Source organism: Hypanus sabinus, unplaced genomic scaffold (genome assembly GCF_030144855.1).
Source record: "Hypanus sabinus isolate sHypSab1 unplaced genomic scaffold, sHypSab1.hap1 scaffold_505, whole genome shotgun sequence".
Classification (NCBI taxonomy): Eukaryota; Metazoa; Chordata; class Chondrichthyes; order Myliobatiformes; family Dasyatidae; genus Hypanus; species Hypanus sabinus.
In genome coordinates this window covers 123,440-139,553 of record NW_026781372.1, presented here as the reverse complement: position 1 = coordinate 139,553, position 16,114 = coordinate 123,440, and the positions used below count along the sequence as shown (strand labels likewise).

Here is a 16,114-nt window from a genome sequence, read left to right as displayed (position 1 = left end):
GAGTGGTGACTAGTTGCAACCTGTCATCTCAGGGAGAGTGAGAGGGGAACGGCAGGGAGAGATTTTGATATACGGATATGGAACAGAAACATGGGCAGGAACCAGATGGGCTGAGTGGCCTTTTTAGAGTACATTATGAGTGTGGTAGAGACAGTAAGTACCTGAGACACGGGATTTGATACAGAACTGATTTATCTTTCACAGATCCACAATATTAAACACCAATCTAGATTAAGACTAACATCAGCAGAACGGAGTCCTCCAATGCTCAGTGACCAGGGTTCAGTCCTGGGTGCGACGAGCAGCCACAAGAACTTCAGAATCAGAACCGTCCCTCATGATCCTGCAGCTGCCTTCAGTCACCGTGATGGCTAAACTTTTAACACAGAGATGACTTGAACATCCTCCCTGATGTAGGACCGCTCAGACCGATGATGTACGGGAGAAGGAAAAAAAAGAGATAATAAAGTTGTTTGCACCGTTAGGGATAAACAGAGGGGAAAAGGTGGAATGTTTCTTGAATGCATCTATTTTAATGCTGGGAACATTGTAAGAAAGGTGGATAAGCTTAGAGTATGGATTGATAACTGGAAATATGATGTTGTATCTATTAGTGAAACATGGTTGCAGGAGGGGTGTGATTGGCAACTAAATATTCCTGGATTTTGTTGTTTCAGAAGGGCAAGGGGGGAGGTATTGCAATGCTTGTCTGAGAAAATATTGCAGCAGTGCTTTGACAAGATAGATTACAGGGCTCATTTAGGGAGCCTATTTGGGTGGAATTGAGGAATGGGAAAGGTATAGTAACACTTATAGGGGTGTATTGTAAACCACCGAATTGGAGGAGCAAATTTGTAAGGAGATAGCAGATATTTGCAGTAAGCACAAGGTTGTGATTGTGGGAGATTTTAAATGTCCACACATAGAAACGTAGAACATAGGTGCAGGAGTAGGCCATTAGGCCCTTCAATCCTGCACCGCCATTCAGTATGATCATGGCTGATCATCCAACTCAGAACCCTGTACCTGCTTTCTCTCCAAACCCCTGATCCCTTTAGCCACAAGGGCCATTTCTAACTCCCTCTTAAATATAGCCAATGAACTGGCCTCAACTGTTTCCTGTGGCAGAGAATTCCACAGATTCACCACTCTGTGTGTGAAGAAGTTTTTCCTCATCTTTGTTCTAAAAGGCTTCCCCTTTATCCTTAAACTGTGACCCCTCGTTCTGGACTCCCCCAACATCGGAAACAATCTTCCTGCATCTAGCCTGTCCAATCCCTTTAGATTTTTATACGTTTCAATAAGATCCCCCCTCAATCTTCTAAATTCCAGCGAGTATAAGCCTAGTTGATCCAGTCTTTCTTCATATGAAAGTCCTGCCATCCCAGGAATCAATCTGGTGAACCTTCTTTATACTCCCTCTATGGCAAGAATTTCTTTCCTCAGATTAGGGAACCAAAACTGCACACAGTACGCCAGCTGTGGCCTCACCTGGGCCTTGTACAACTGCAGTAGAACCTCCCTGCTCCTGTACTCAAATCCTCTTGCTACGAATGCCAACAAACCATTTGCCTTTTTCACTGCCTGATGTACCTGCATGGCCACTTTCAATGACTGGTGTACAATGACACCCAGGTCTCATTGCACCTCCCCTTTTCCTAATCAGCCATTCAGATAATAATCTGTTTTCCTGTTCTTGCAACCAAAGTGAATAACCTTACATTTATCCACATTAAATTGCATCTGCCATGAATTTGCCTACTCACCTAACCTCACCAAGTCACCCTGCATCCTCTTAGCATCCACACAGCTAACACTGCCACGCAGCTTTGTGTTATCTGCAAAATTGGAGACGCTGCATTTAATTCCATCGTATAAATCATTATTGTAAACAACTGGGGTCCCAGCACAGAGCCTTGCAGTACCCCACTGGTGACTGCCTGCCAATCTGAAAAGGTCCCATTTATTCCCACTCTTTGCTTCCTGTTTGCCAACCAATTCTCTATCCACTTCAATACCATACCCCCAGTACCGTGCGCTTTAAGATTGCACACTAATCTCCTGTGTGGGACCTTGTCAAAAGCCTTTGACAATCCAAATATACCACATCCACTTGTTCTCCCCTATCCATTCTACCAGTTACATCATCAAAAAATTCTTTAAGATTCGCCAGACATGATTTTCCTTTCACAAATCCATGTTGTCCTATTATTTCACTTCTTTCCAAATGTGCTGTTATTACATCTTTCAAAACAAACTCTAACATTTTACCCACCTCCAATGTCAGGCTAACCAGTCTATAATTCCCCGGTTTCTCTCTCTCATTTTTTAAAAAAAGTGAGGTCACATTAGCCACCCTCCAATCCTCAGGAACTAATCCAGAATCTAAGGAGTTTTGAAAAATTATCACTAATGCATCCATTATTTCTTGGGCTACTTTCTGAAGCACTCTGAGATGCAGACCATCTTGCCCTGGGGATTTATCTGCCTTTAATCCCTTCAATTTATCTAACACTACTTCCCTACTAACATGTATTTCCCTCAGTTCCTCCATCTCACTAGACCCTTGGTCCTCTACTATTTCCAGAAGATTATTTATGTCCTCCTTAGCGAAGACAGAACTAAGGTAGTTATTCAATTGGTCTGCCATGTCCTTGTTCCCTATGATCAATTCACCTGTTTCGAACTGAAAGGGACTTACATTTGTCTTAAACAATCTTTTTTCTGTTCACTTATCTATAAATCATTTACAGTCAGTTTTCCACTCTCGATCAGGAAATAGTATCGGAAAAGGGATTCCAGCTATCAGACGCTACAATCACTCTGTTAGGGTTCGAAGGCACGGAACGTACATATTCACGTACCCAGCCTCTGCAGGTGGAATTCCAGGGGAGCCAGTGTGAGGTTTCATTTACAGTCACCACCAGACGGGGGGTGTAATCTCGCAGGGAGAGACTTGCTCTGTCCGTTGGAAGTCGAGATTCTTTGCACAGTCAATGCTGTCACCCTTGTCAGGTGAACAACCGACAGCTTCCCCAGTTTCTGACCCCCAGGAGGAGGGCAATTAAATTGGACTCCACTCCTTCTGCCAGCAGCCAACCCTCATGTGACTCTGCGCTTTGACCCTACGGGGTGCGCCACTGAGGAAAGCCAATATTATGCATCCCCCGAGGGACAGAAGTTCCCAGTCACGGTGATTAGAGAGGTTAAAGAAAGAGACGGTATTGCATTACTGGCCGAATTTCCGGATTTCCTTTGGCGACAGGCAGAACTGGTAGTTGCCCATACTGTGGCGACCCATTTCCTAGCGTATCCGAACCGACTCACAATTAGATAGCCTACGGGGGTTTGCGAGCACAGAGCTTTGGAGCCTCTGCGCCATGGGGGGCCGGTTAACAGAGGCTTAAAAGTGAGGCTGAAGTTTTCGAATAAAGTTTTTTCCTTCGACTGCAGTTACCGACTCCGTGTCGTAATTTTAGCGCTGCGTGTAGCACACTGCTACAATACCACCATTAGGATTTGCACTGGGTTCAAGCCAAAGAGCCCAGGGTTCCTGCCCTACACCCTAACAAAACAAGCCTTCAGCACCGAGGGAGACTGTGGGTCGAGTCCAGGGGTGCGCAAACTTTTTGACTTGTGGGCCACAAAGGGTTCTAAAATTTGACAGGGGGGGCCGGACCAGGAGCAGATGGACGGAGTGTTTTGGTAATACACCTCATAAGAGAAAATAAAATATCATGGGATATGTAGACAACATGTGCTTTAATTTCAATTGAAAATGCATTACAACAAAATATCTGTCTTTGAAGTCCCATGGTATTTAGCTATTTATTGAAATGACTTTTAAAACACTGAAAATTAAATGAATAAAATACAGCTTTTTTAAATAGTAACAGTTACTATTTTAAAGCACTGAAAATTCTGTTATCCTTCAAGATAATATCATCATCACTCTCCTCCTGCCTGTCTTTATTTCAAAAACGGTAGGAGATGCAGGTCTACTTGTCCTGCTCCTTCTTATTCAATAGTCCCCTGTGCCAAAACTCAACAATGACCAGCACAAGGACAGAACAATGACAGCGCGCCAGTATGCAGAGCGCGTTATTTGATCTGGAGCGCATTTTTTATCTTGAGAACGTACGTGCACCTGCACACTACTCATGTCCATCACTTAACAGCAATGACGTAGCATGTAATGCGTATTGAAAAAAATATTTTCAAATGCATTTTTTACATAACACAACGAAGAAACTTATTTTTAATTTCAGTGGGAACAATGTTGTTGGTCTCCCTTTTTAGCCAGCGCATCAAAGTCTGGATTTAGTTTTGTTGTGGCGATTCTCAGGATGGATCTGAGGTGTTGGTCAGTTAACTTGGATCTGTGGCTGGCTTTGTTGATGTTCATGACGCTGAACGCCTGTTCACACAAATAGGTCGAGCCGAACAAAGAGTAAAGTGCAAATCTGGAGTAATACGCTGCACCTCAACAAAGGTCAATGTGTAGTGGTGTGCTACATGCAGCGCTAAAATTACGACACAGAGTCGGTAACTGCAGTCGAAGAAAAAAAACTTTATTCGAAATCCCCAGCTTCACTTTTAAGCCTCCCTCAACCTGCCCCCCGTGGCGCAGAGGCTCCAAAGCTCTGTGCCCACAAATCCCCGCAGGCTATCTCCCTTAGCCGGAACGCTGGCTAATTGTGAGCCGGTTCGGATGTGCCAGGAAATGGGTCGCCACAACTGTATATAGAGTGCGTCGTCTATTGGGAAAACACCAGAATTGCGGGGAAAAAACGTTAACAAGGCTTATTAATATAATTTCATCAAGTTCTGCGGGCCGGATTAAAAAGCTTAACGGGCCGCATATGGCCCCCGGGCCGTAGTTTGCCCATTCCTGGTCTAGTCCAATATAGGAAGGAGTCTATGGTGAAGACGGGATATCTGGTAAGAAACCCTTTTAATGGTGGCCAATCCCATGCTGTACCCCATCTCTGTGCAATTTCAGGCCAAGAAGTCTGTCGCACCAACTGCCCCCCTGTCTGGATCACCATGAAAGAAGGACAGACTCTCCCATCCATTTAGCAATATCCCCTCAATCCCGAGGCAAATTTTTATGAGAATAGAAGCTCTTTTGTGGATCCAGCAGGATAACAATATTCTGACTATGCAATAGTGATGGGCAGTGAAGTAATTGAGCAGGCCTCTTTTGAAGCAGCTGTCTCCGCCCAGAAGGCTGAGCTGTTTGCTCTGACTCGTGCCTGTATCCCAGCAACAGACTAAAGTGGGAACGTTTACACAAACTCCCATTATGCATTTGGAATTGTACATGACTACTGGGCTCTCTGGGAATGTGGGGATCCCTGACTTTCTCTGCCCACCCCATTAGTAATGCCACCTTTGTAAACAACTTACTCACCGCTCTACAGCTACCTCGAGTTTTGTTTTGTTTTTTCTCTGAGGAGAAGCGAAAACTGTGGTCCCAGATGGGGTGCCAGAAAGACCCCGACCTAGGTTTTTGGATCACCCAGTGGGACAGGTTTGTGTTCCTACACAGTTTTTACCAATATTGGTCGATTATATATGTAATTATACACACCTGGGAAAGGAGGGATTGGTTGGTAACCTGTACCCTGCACACTGGGTACGAGTCCCTTGCCAGGTGGACCTTTTCGTGTCTACAAGTTGATTTTATTGAATTGCCTAGAGTACATTGCTATAGATACTGCTTAGTTATTATAGATGTGTTTAGTAGATGGGTTGAAGCTATTCCAACTACCAACAATACTGTTATGACTGTTGTGAAGGTATTATTACAGGATATAATTCCCAGGTACGGCCTGCCAGAGATGCTGAGCTCTGACAATGACCCACACTTCGTGATGAAAGTAAACAAAGGCGTATGTAATGAACTAGCTATCCAGCAACAATTCAACTTTGTACACCACCCACGGGCCGCTGGCACAGTGGAGAGAGCCAATGGCACTCTGAAGAGTAAATTGGCCAAACTAACAGTGGAGAATGGACTCAGTTGAAAGTCCTACCAGTTCCATATGAGGGTTACTCCACAGGGGAAAACAGATTTTTCACCAGCTGAAATTATTTATGGATGGCCCATGAGGACACTCTGGGGACTAAGACCTTCTGTACCATTGCTCCCAGAAAGTCTACCAACAAAATTGGATATTCATACCCAAGGGGAAGACATGGGGAAATTTATATGCCAACTATCCAAAATTTTCCAAGCATACATTCACAGGTACGACAGACTTACAAGGAAGAGAACTACTCTGCAGAGAGGAGTTACTATCCCACCATGGAACCTGGGATACTTTTTTCCTGACAAACAACTGGGATTGAGGGAACCTTGGACCTCGGTGGAGAGGACCATATTAGGTGTTGCTGACCACTTACATGGGTGTGAAACTGAAGGGGCAATCTCGGTGGATACAGCAATTAGGTGCCAAACATGTTACTGAAGGAACTGTGTAGAAGGTCTCTCTTAGACTAATGGAAAACGTATTGGTTGTTAGTGGTGTTCATGGTTATGTCTTTGAGAGGGCTCACCCCAGCATCCGGGGGCACCCATGTCAACATTTCCATCTTTCTGTCATACCTATGCCAAACAGGTAGAACTAGGTGCCTGCTGGGTTTGTGCTGAAATTCCACAGCATGGTAAAACTGTGGTTCCAATGTCAGTAATCCTGCTCAACCAGAGTGAGGAACTCTCAGCCCGGGCTTTCTCAAATAACTTCCAGGGAAGTGAGATGAGGACCTGTGGTCCAGTCAGAGATAACTGCGGCTGTCAGTGTTTTCAGGGATGGTGTCTCTGGCCCCCATCAAATGGAACTTCCAATACTGGGAAACATGCATCCTGGCCATACTTGCAGGCGCCCAGCAGCCGAGAGGAACAACTGAGTCTGCTTGATTTTGAATGATTACTTTTCGCTCCTATGGAGTAGCCAGGAATTCATTAGAGATAATCAATTTGGATACAGCACTTGAGGAGCTGGCCACAACACTGCAGGGGCCCTGACAGTAACAGAAGCCCAAGTAATGGAAATATCCACTGAAATGATTGCAATCTGGCAAACAGTCATACAGAATCGTACGGCTTTAGAGTTTATCCCAGCTGAGAAAGAGGGAACCTGTGCTGTCATTGACACAGAATGCTGCACGTATATCCCCTAATGAATCTACTAACATTACACCCCTCTCCGAGCACACTGAACAGGAGATTGACAGCATCAAGAAAGTAGGGCAGGATTTACACAGGTTCACCGATTACACGGGTGATCTTTGAAGGCCTATTTGGTAATATGTGGGGAATAAGACTGCATTATGGCCTAATATTTGTATATATCTTTATTGTAATTACTGTTGTACACTGCCTTTACCCACTGATAAGTCAATGCTGTCGTCAGATGCTTTCTCTGTAAAAAGTTACTGCATTGTTGATAATGTAATGATCAAAAGGAGGGAAGGATAAAGTGTGTAAAATGGTTAACACTTTGTTAAACAATAGCAGCCTGTTTTTCTGAAAGAAACTGCTGATGATCAATAGATGTACTAAGCCATGCTGAGCCATATTTCTTCTTGAGGGTAGCTAGCTAGGGTTTCCGGATGCTTATCTCCTTGCGCATTCACATGTAGAGATAGGATAACTTCAGTCTGTTCAGTGTGGGTAAACCATTATGACTATTTTGTAGTTTGTCTTTAGGGGCTCCAGCCTGTCATGTAGTACATAGCCTGTCTTGTGGGGGTATCTGGATGGATATATCTGTGGTGTAAGGGGAATTGTTAGTCAGTTAGTGGATTGGGTCGGAACAGTCACAGACTGTTCCTGTTTGAGCAACTAAGTAAGCAAGCCCCGGGTGCTTGGAATAAAGAGTTTGTACCGTACGGTCTCTGAGTGACTTTATCCGGATTCGACATCCACAGAATGGGAATGGTTTTAAAGGGCTGCGCTGCTGGAAGCTCATTACCAGACCTGGAGTGATTGCAACTGGGTCTGACAGAGGCATAACTGGTACTTCTGGGCACATTCAGTCTCCCTCCAACTATCTCCAACCTTCCTTTGTACAGGTATGTAATATCTAAAGGACCAGTGTTTGAGTAAATGAGACTCACCAGACTTTCTCCTGACTGAATCAATGGAAACCCTGAGTCAGATGGGTCCTCTCCAGTCGGTGCTCTCAGTCCTCGGGCTGGTTCACTTGTTGCTGTTCCCTTGTCTTAGCCGTGGTTTGCTTCTAGTTGGGGTTTTTCTTCCAAGAAACCTCTCACCGCAGGTCTAACTTTAACCAGAGAGACAATGAAGCACAATAACAATAAAAAGGAGAACCAAACATTTCTGGTTAATGTTACTGAGAACAAAACGTAGAAAGCTGATATAATGATCTCAGTAAACATTTTTATATTGTCACTCACACATCACAAAACAATACAGGATAAGGAGGAGCCATCATTCAGTCAGGAACAGAATTATGTGATTTGGTCCAACTGGTCTGCCTCACCATTTAACCATGGCTGATTTTCATTCCAACACCACATTCCTGCCTTCCTCCTGTAACCCTGAGCTGCTCAGCAATCATCAATATGTTAATCTCTGTCATATGTATACCCAAATGGCAGCTTCAACCACCCTCTGTGGCAACAAATTCCACAGATCAGACATCTTCTGGCTGAATTTTTTCCTCCTCTCAGTTTTAAAGGAAAGCTTCTTTATTCCGAGACTGTGCCATCAGATCACAGTCTAATGGAAACATCCTCTCCATGTCCACTGTATCCAGGATTTTCAGTATTTGGTAGGTTTATTTAACCAAACATCCCTCCACCATCCCCACCATCCCTTTGAACTCTGTTGAGCACAGGTCCAAAACAATCAAATGCTCCTCATACATAACGCTGAACATTCCTGAGATTATTCTTGTAAACCTTGTTCACAACAACTGTACTGAACACATTTCTAGGAATAACAAACTAATTGGCACCAGGGTAATTTGCAGGGAAAAGTTGTGGTTACTTTATTGTTCAACTATCAAAGAGTGAGCCATTTCCACTTCCACATTAAAACTGATACATTTTAGGAAACATAAACCAATCCAGAGTGAATGTAATAAAAAGAAATTGGAATGACCAAACTGCTCAGCAGGTAAGGAACAGCTGTGGGGAGGGGGACAATCTTTACAATTCAGGTTAATAACATTTTGTCAGGATGACTTCAAACATTTTCAGTTTTTAGTGCAGAGCTCCAGCAACTTAAGATTGTGCCCGATTTCCACCACTTCATCCAGATTTGACTTCCACAATATGTGAGTGATTTTAAAGGGTTGGGCTGCTGGAAGCACATTACCAGACCTGGTGTGATTGCAACTGTGTCTGACAGAGGCATAAATGTTTCTTCTGGGCACATTCAGTCTCAACAACTGTTTCCCATCTTCTATTGTACAGGTATGTAATGTATAAAGAACCAGTGTTTGAGTAAATGAGACTCACCAAACTTCCTCCTCACTGACTCACTGGGAACTCCAAGTCAGCTGATTCAGTGTTGTTCTCTCCAGTTGATGCTCTCAGTCCTCGGGCCAGTTCACTTGTTGCTGTTCCCACATCTTTAGCCATGGTTTGCTTCCAGTTGTGGTTTTTCTTCCAATAAACCTCTCACCACAGGTCTAACAGTAACCAGAGAGATAATGAAGCACAGTAACAATGAAAAAGAGAACCAAACATTTCTGCTTAATATTACTAAGAAAAAAACTCACTGAAATTTAAACGTTGAAGCCAAATATAATAATCTCAGTAAACAATATTATATTGTCCCTCACACATCAAAAAACAATATAGGATAAGAAGGAGCCATCATTCTGTCATGGTAGTACAGGAACAGGATCAGGTGATTTAATCCATCTGGGCTATAAACATGTAGGAGCAATGTGTGGTTCAGTGCCATGCTCAAGGATACAACACACTGCCTGGCCTGAGGCTCAAACTCATGACCTTCAGATTGCTTAACCACTTGGCCACATGCACATCACAGAAACCACTCTCCCCCCTAGACTTCCCAGTCCCTCGGTAAAGCAGGCAGTGAAATCAAAGATCCCCAAAACCTGAGACGTTCTCCTTTTTCAGCCACCCCAGTCCAAGAGAAGACACAACAGTCAGAAAGCTCAAGGACAAATGTGAGCAGCCTCAGGAAACGAGGCGAGTTGGGGGAAGTTAACGGGACTCAGTGACCAACATCAGATTCCCCAACACAACATAGAGGAAGTACCCTGACCCATCTGGGGACTCTGAGCACACACCACGTCATCTTGCATTACAAAGTGAAGGGTAGGACAGATCGACAGTAAACAGACTCACGTGACCTGTCAGTGGGTCTCCCTTTTCAACTCTGTGGAAATAGACAGCCTGGGCTCCAGGTTTGGATCGTTCAATGCAGATTAAGTGAAGTCTACACATTTTTGCCCAGCCCAGATAATCGGAAAATAAATGAGTAATTGGTCCTCAGTTCGGGGCTCACGGCCAACGTCGGATCTCCCCGCTCGGGATCGGTCTCAATACTCCCCGATGGGAACGCAATATCTTCAGCCCACAGACAGTGATTCCAACCCCTGGCTCCCCCACCCAGGAGGTGAGGAGCCTTCCCTCGATCCCATAGGTGATGCACTTCAGCACTGAGCGGAAAAGAAAACACCGCCCAGACGGAGACATTGAACATGCGCGAAGTGAGTGTCACATCATCCGGAGGGCGGGTCCTCGGAAACAGATGCACAGGTGCTGCCCATCTGCTGTTAAATGGGAGGGGCAACGGGATCACGTGAACAGTCGGGTCTCCCACCCCAGGCAGAGTTCTCCAGCTACCCACCACTCTGTGTAAAGAAACAAACTTGCTGCTTACATCTCCTCTCACCATAAATATATCAGATATTTCAACCCCCAGGAAAAATAGATTGTCTGTCCACTCAGAATCCGAATCAGGTTTATTATCACCGGTGTGTGTCATGAAATTTGAAAACCGTGCAGCAGCAATTCAATGCAATACATATTATAGAAGGAAAAAAAAACAAAATAAAATAATAAAAATAAACAACTAAATCATTTACAGTTCATCTGAGACCCTTACTCTTTGTGATTTTGATAAATGACCTGGATGAGGAAGTGGAGGGATGGGTTAGCAAGTTTGCTGATGACACAAAGGTTGGAGGAGTTGTGGATAATGTGGAGGGCTGTCCGAGGATTCAGTGGGACATTGATAGGATGAACAAGTGGGCAAAAAAGTGGCAGATGGAGTTCAACCAGGATAAGTGTGAAGTGATTCATTTTGTTAGGTCAAACATAATGGTAGAATATAACATTAATGGTAAGACTCTTGGCAGTGTGGAGGATCAGAGGGATCCTGGGGTCCCAGTCCATAGGACACTCAAAGCTGCTACGCAGGTTGACTCTGTGGTTAAGAAGGCATATGATGCATTGATCTTCATCAATCGTGGGATTGAATTTAGGACCTGAGAGTTAATGTTGCAGCTATATGTGATGCTGGTCACACCCCAATGTGCTCAATTCTGGTTGCCTCACTACAAGAAGCATGTGGAAACCATAGAAAGGGTGCAGAGGAGATTTACGCAGATGTTGCCTGGATTGGGAAGCATGCCTTATTAGAAAAGTTTGAGTGAACTCGGCCTTTTCTACTTGGAGCAACAGAAGATGAGAGGTGGCCTGATAGACGTGTATAAGATAATGAGAGGCATTGATCATGTGGATAGTCAGAGGCTTTTTCCCTGGTCTGAAATGGTTATGGCAAGACAATACAATAGGTACCTGGAGACACTGGAGAAAAATAAAGAAATACTAGCTTAGAACAATAGAGGGCTATGGGTAACCATAGTAATTCCTAAGTTAGGGTCATGTTGGCACAACTTTGTGATCTGAAGGGCTTGTATTGTGCTGTAGGTTTTCTATGTTTCTGTGAATCAATTAAAAATCGTGCAACAAACAGAAATACTATATATTTTAAATGTGAGGTAGTGTTCAAGGGTTCAATATCCATTTAGCAATCGGATGGCAGAGGGGAAGAAACTGTTCCTGAATCACTGAGTGTGAGCCTTCAGACTTCTGTACCTCCTACCTCATGGTAACAGTGAGAAAACGACATGCCCTGGGTGCTGGAGGTCCTTGATAATGGACGCTGCCTTTCTGAGACATGGCTTCTAATCGTCTGGTAATCTTCTAAACGTCTATCCAGTCTCACCCCAGCTGGCAAGGCTCCGGAGAAAACGACACAATTTTGTCCAACCTCCCGTTACAGCTCAGGCCCTCTAATCCAGGCAATATCCTGGTAAACCTTTTCTGCGCCCACTCCAAAGCCCCGCTATCCTTCCGAGAATAGGAGAGACCAGAACTGTATGAAACACTCCAGATGTGGTCTAACTAGTTTTATAAAGCTGCAACGCAACTTCCCGACTTTTGAACTCAATGCTTCAACTAATAAAGACAACCATGCCATTTGTCTTCTTAACCACCCGATCAATCTGTGCAGTCTCTCTCAGGGAGCGATGAACTTGGAGTCTAAGGTCCCTCTGATCATCGACACTGTTCAGGGTTTTGCATTTAACAGTGCACTGTCGCATACATTCGACCTACCGAGCTGCCAAGATGATCATCACTAATCAAATCTCACTGAGATTTCTCAGGTCCTGTTGAATTTATTGCCAAGTGCACAAGTACGGGAAGGTACAGGTACAGAGAAACACTGACTTGTGGCAGCATCACTGGCAAGTACATTCAGATAACACACGGAACACAAATTGTACAATTCTCTGTCAGTAACAAGATAGAAACATGTTTTACGTCATCCTGCTAATAGGACCAGAACAACGGGCTGAGCGGCGGCTCATCTCAGACGGTTCGGTGTGAAGGTCTCACAACCCGGACCGACCCCGGCAGATTCTGTGAAGGAAGCGAGGCGAGGCCGCCAGTTCGGGAAAGTTCATCCCCTCCCCCTTCAGGTTTCACCGATCACCTTGTGTTTCTCTCTCCCTTCCCCTCCCCCATCTTTTATTCTCCAGTCCTGCCGAAGGGCAGTAATGTCGGTAATGTCGACTGTATTCTTCCCCTAGATGCTGCCCGGCCTGCTGAGTTCTTCCGGCATTTTGTGCGCGTTGTTCGCATTTCCAGCATCTGCAGATTTTCTCTTGTTTGAGTTCGGGAAAGTTAACTCACTACCCAACGTCAGACCTCCCCGCTCGGGACCGGCTTCAATACTCACTGAATGGAAATTGTTGGTGTTGCCCCGCAGAGAATAATCCGTCTCCGGCTCCCCGTCCAAGGGGGCGAGGACCCCCTCCTGATCCCGATCCCGATCCCGATCCCGATCCCGATCCCGATCCCGATCCCGATCCCGAACCCGAACCCGGACCCGCCGCTGACCCACTTCCACAAAGAAAAAAAAATCACTGCCTGGCTCGGCACTGTGAGCATGCGCAATATGCTTCTTTTTTGCGTCACAGGCGGTGGGCGGAGCCACGGAAACAAACCTGCAAATGCTGCCGATCTGCGGTAAAACACGATCACGTTTCGCTGGAGGGACTCCCATGTGACCGGTGACTGTTCCTCGCCCTTCACATACTGCCCTACCCACCGCCGCATTTCCCACATTATTTCATTATTTCCCTATATCATTTCCATACGTATTTAGATTTCCCCACCATATCTTCCCCGATCCCTTTCCCTCCAGCCCCAGGTCACAGAGTTCTCAGAGTTATAGTCTCGATTCACTTCCCATCCCGACACAGTTCAGACCCACACAGAAAATGAGCTGGTTTCTTTTAAATCAGTCAACACACGCAAAATGCTGGTGGAACGCAGCAGATCAGGCAGCATCTACAGGGAGAAGCACTGTCGACGCTTCGGGCCGAGGCCCTTCGTCAGTCCTGAAACATGGACAGCGCTTCTCCCTGTAGATGCTGCCTGACCTGCTGCGTTCCACCAGCATTTTGTGTGTGTTGCTTGAATTTCCAGCATCTGCAGATTTCCTCGTGTTTGTCATTTAAATCAGTCTATGTTTATAAACACTGATTCCTATTCACATTCCTCTGGCCTCACTGGACAGGAACACTGAAACATTAAGTGAGAAACAACAGGAGGAGGCCATTCGGCCCCTTTAACCATCAGCAAGATGGAGGCTACTCTCCCATCTCAGCCACATGCTTCTACCGATCTTGATTTTCTCGATCCCTTGGCTCTCCACAAATCTGCCAGCCTCTGTTTTATGTGAGGACGATCACCGAGTCTTCAACACCCTCTGTGGTGTGGATTTACAGACATTCACCACCCTCGGAGTGGAGACATTTCCCCTCATCTCAGTCCCGACATTTTAACTGCCATCATATTTGACCTACTAAAATGAACCACTTCACACTTACCAGGGCTGAACTCCATCTGCCACTTCTCAGCCCTGTTCTGCATTCTATCAATGTCCCGCTGTAAACTCTGACAGCCATCCACACTATCCACAAAACATTCAACCTTTGTGTCATCAGCAAACTTACCAACCCATCCCTCCACTTCCTCATCCAGGTCATTTATAAAAAAACACAAAGAGTAAGGGTCCCACAACAGATCCCTGAGGCACTCCACTGGTCACCGACCTCCATGCAGAATATGACCCATCTGCAACCACTCTTTGTCTTCAGTGGGCAAGCCAGTGCTGGATCCACAAAACAATGTCTCCTTGGATCCCATGCCTCCTTACTTTCTCAATAAGCCTTCCATGGGTTAACTTATCAAATGCCTTGCTGAAATCCATATACACTGCATCTACTGCTCTTTCTTCATCGATGTGTTTAGTCACATCATCAAAAAATTCAATCGGGCTCGTAAGGCACGACCTGTCCGTCACAAAGTCATGCTGACTATTACTAATCATATTATACCTCTCCAAATGGTCATATCCATAGCGACTTATCCAACTTGATGCTTTCCAAAAGCTGCAGCACATTCTCTTTCTTAATATCTACATGCTCAAGCTTTTCAGTCTGCTGCAAGTCATCACGACAATCGCCAAGATCCTTTTCCATAGTGAATACTGAAGTAAAGTATTCATTAATTACCTCTGCTATTTCCTCCGGTTCAATACACACTTTCCCACTGTCACACGATATTTCAGGGTGAAAGGTGAAATATTTTTGGGGAATCTGAAGGGGGATTCTTCACTCAGAGGTTGGTGAGAGTGTGGAATGAGCTGCCAGTGGAAGTGGTGGATGTGGGTTCTAGTTAGACACTAAAGAGAAATTTGGGTAAGGACATGGATGGGAAGTGTATGCAGGTTGTTATTTCCACAGTCATGTGCTTTGCTGCTAATTACCGAACCCAGTAATTTACAGAATGGGTGTAGAGGCTGCCCAGTGACTGTTCCTGTGATCAAAGTCACTGAGACGTCTCATCACTGAGCAGATAATGTCTTCTCCATTCCCTTTCACTCAGTCCATCACTCAACACCTTCCATGTTTACAGGAAATCACAGAACTCACAGAGAAGGAAACCGTGACAGAGGATTCCCTGCTTTTCCTCAGACCTGGTGATGGGGAAAGGCTCCCAGTCGCAGAGAGTGATGTGGGAATCAGGAATGATTTGGCAAAGTTGGACAAAATGCTGAAAAGATTTCTGCAGCTCGGTATGGTAAAACAATGCACCGAACTGAAAATAACATTGAAATATTGCTGACGTAACAAAGAACGTCAACAAACTAACCCTGCAATATGGTGTAAAATCCCGCTCCCCATACTAATACGGGTTATACACACCAAAGAACAAACTGCCGGAGGAACTCAATGGGTCGGACAGCATCTGTGGAGGGAAATTGACCGTCAACATTTCGGGCCGAGACCCTCCCTCTGGACTGAGAGTGGACGGGAAATAGTCAGAGAAAAGAGGTGAGGGCTGGGGATGGGGCAAGAGCTGGGGAGTGAGAGGTGGATCCAGGTGGGGGGGAGGTGGAAGGTGGAAATAGTGACAAGGGTGGGACGTCAGTAGTTGGGGCAACACAGGGCTGCAGAAAGTTTAAATTAATTCCATAGAGGATGAACAAAAAGGTTAGAGAGTATTTGTTACAGAGAGTGCAATG

General features: G+C 45.1%; 1 protein-coding gene across 4 annotated transcripts in view; it reads right to left on the bottom strand.

The window, feature by feature from the left end:
• Positions 1–13,375, bottom strand: part of LOC132389230 (NACHT, LRR and PYD domains-containing protein 3-like) — a 221,234-nt gene extending 207,859 nt beyond the window's left edge. For 2 of the 4 annotated variants that reach the window (XM_059961706.1, XM_059961707.1), the window contains exons 1-3: positions 13,259–13,375; positions 9,493–9,665; positions 8,125–8,291 (exon numbers count right to left, since the gene is read on the bottom strand). The gene's annotated coding sequence lies outside the window, so the exon portion shown is untranslated. Of the gene's footprint in view, positions 1–8,123; positions 8,292–9,492; positions 9,666–13,258 lie in introns of those variants that run through there. The other 2 variants (XM_059961710.1, XR_009510458.1) reach the window with 2 other exon arrangements.
• Between the last annotated feature and the right edge of the window lie 2,739 nt (positions 13,376–16,114).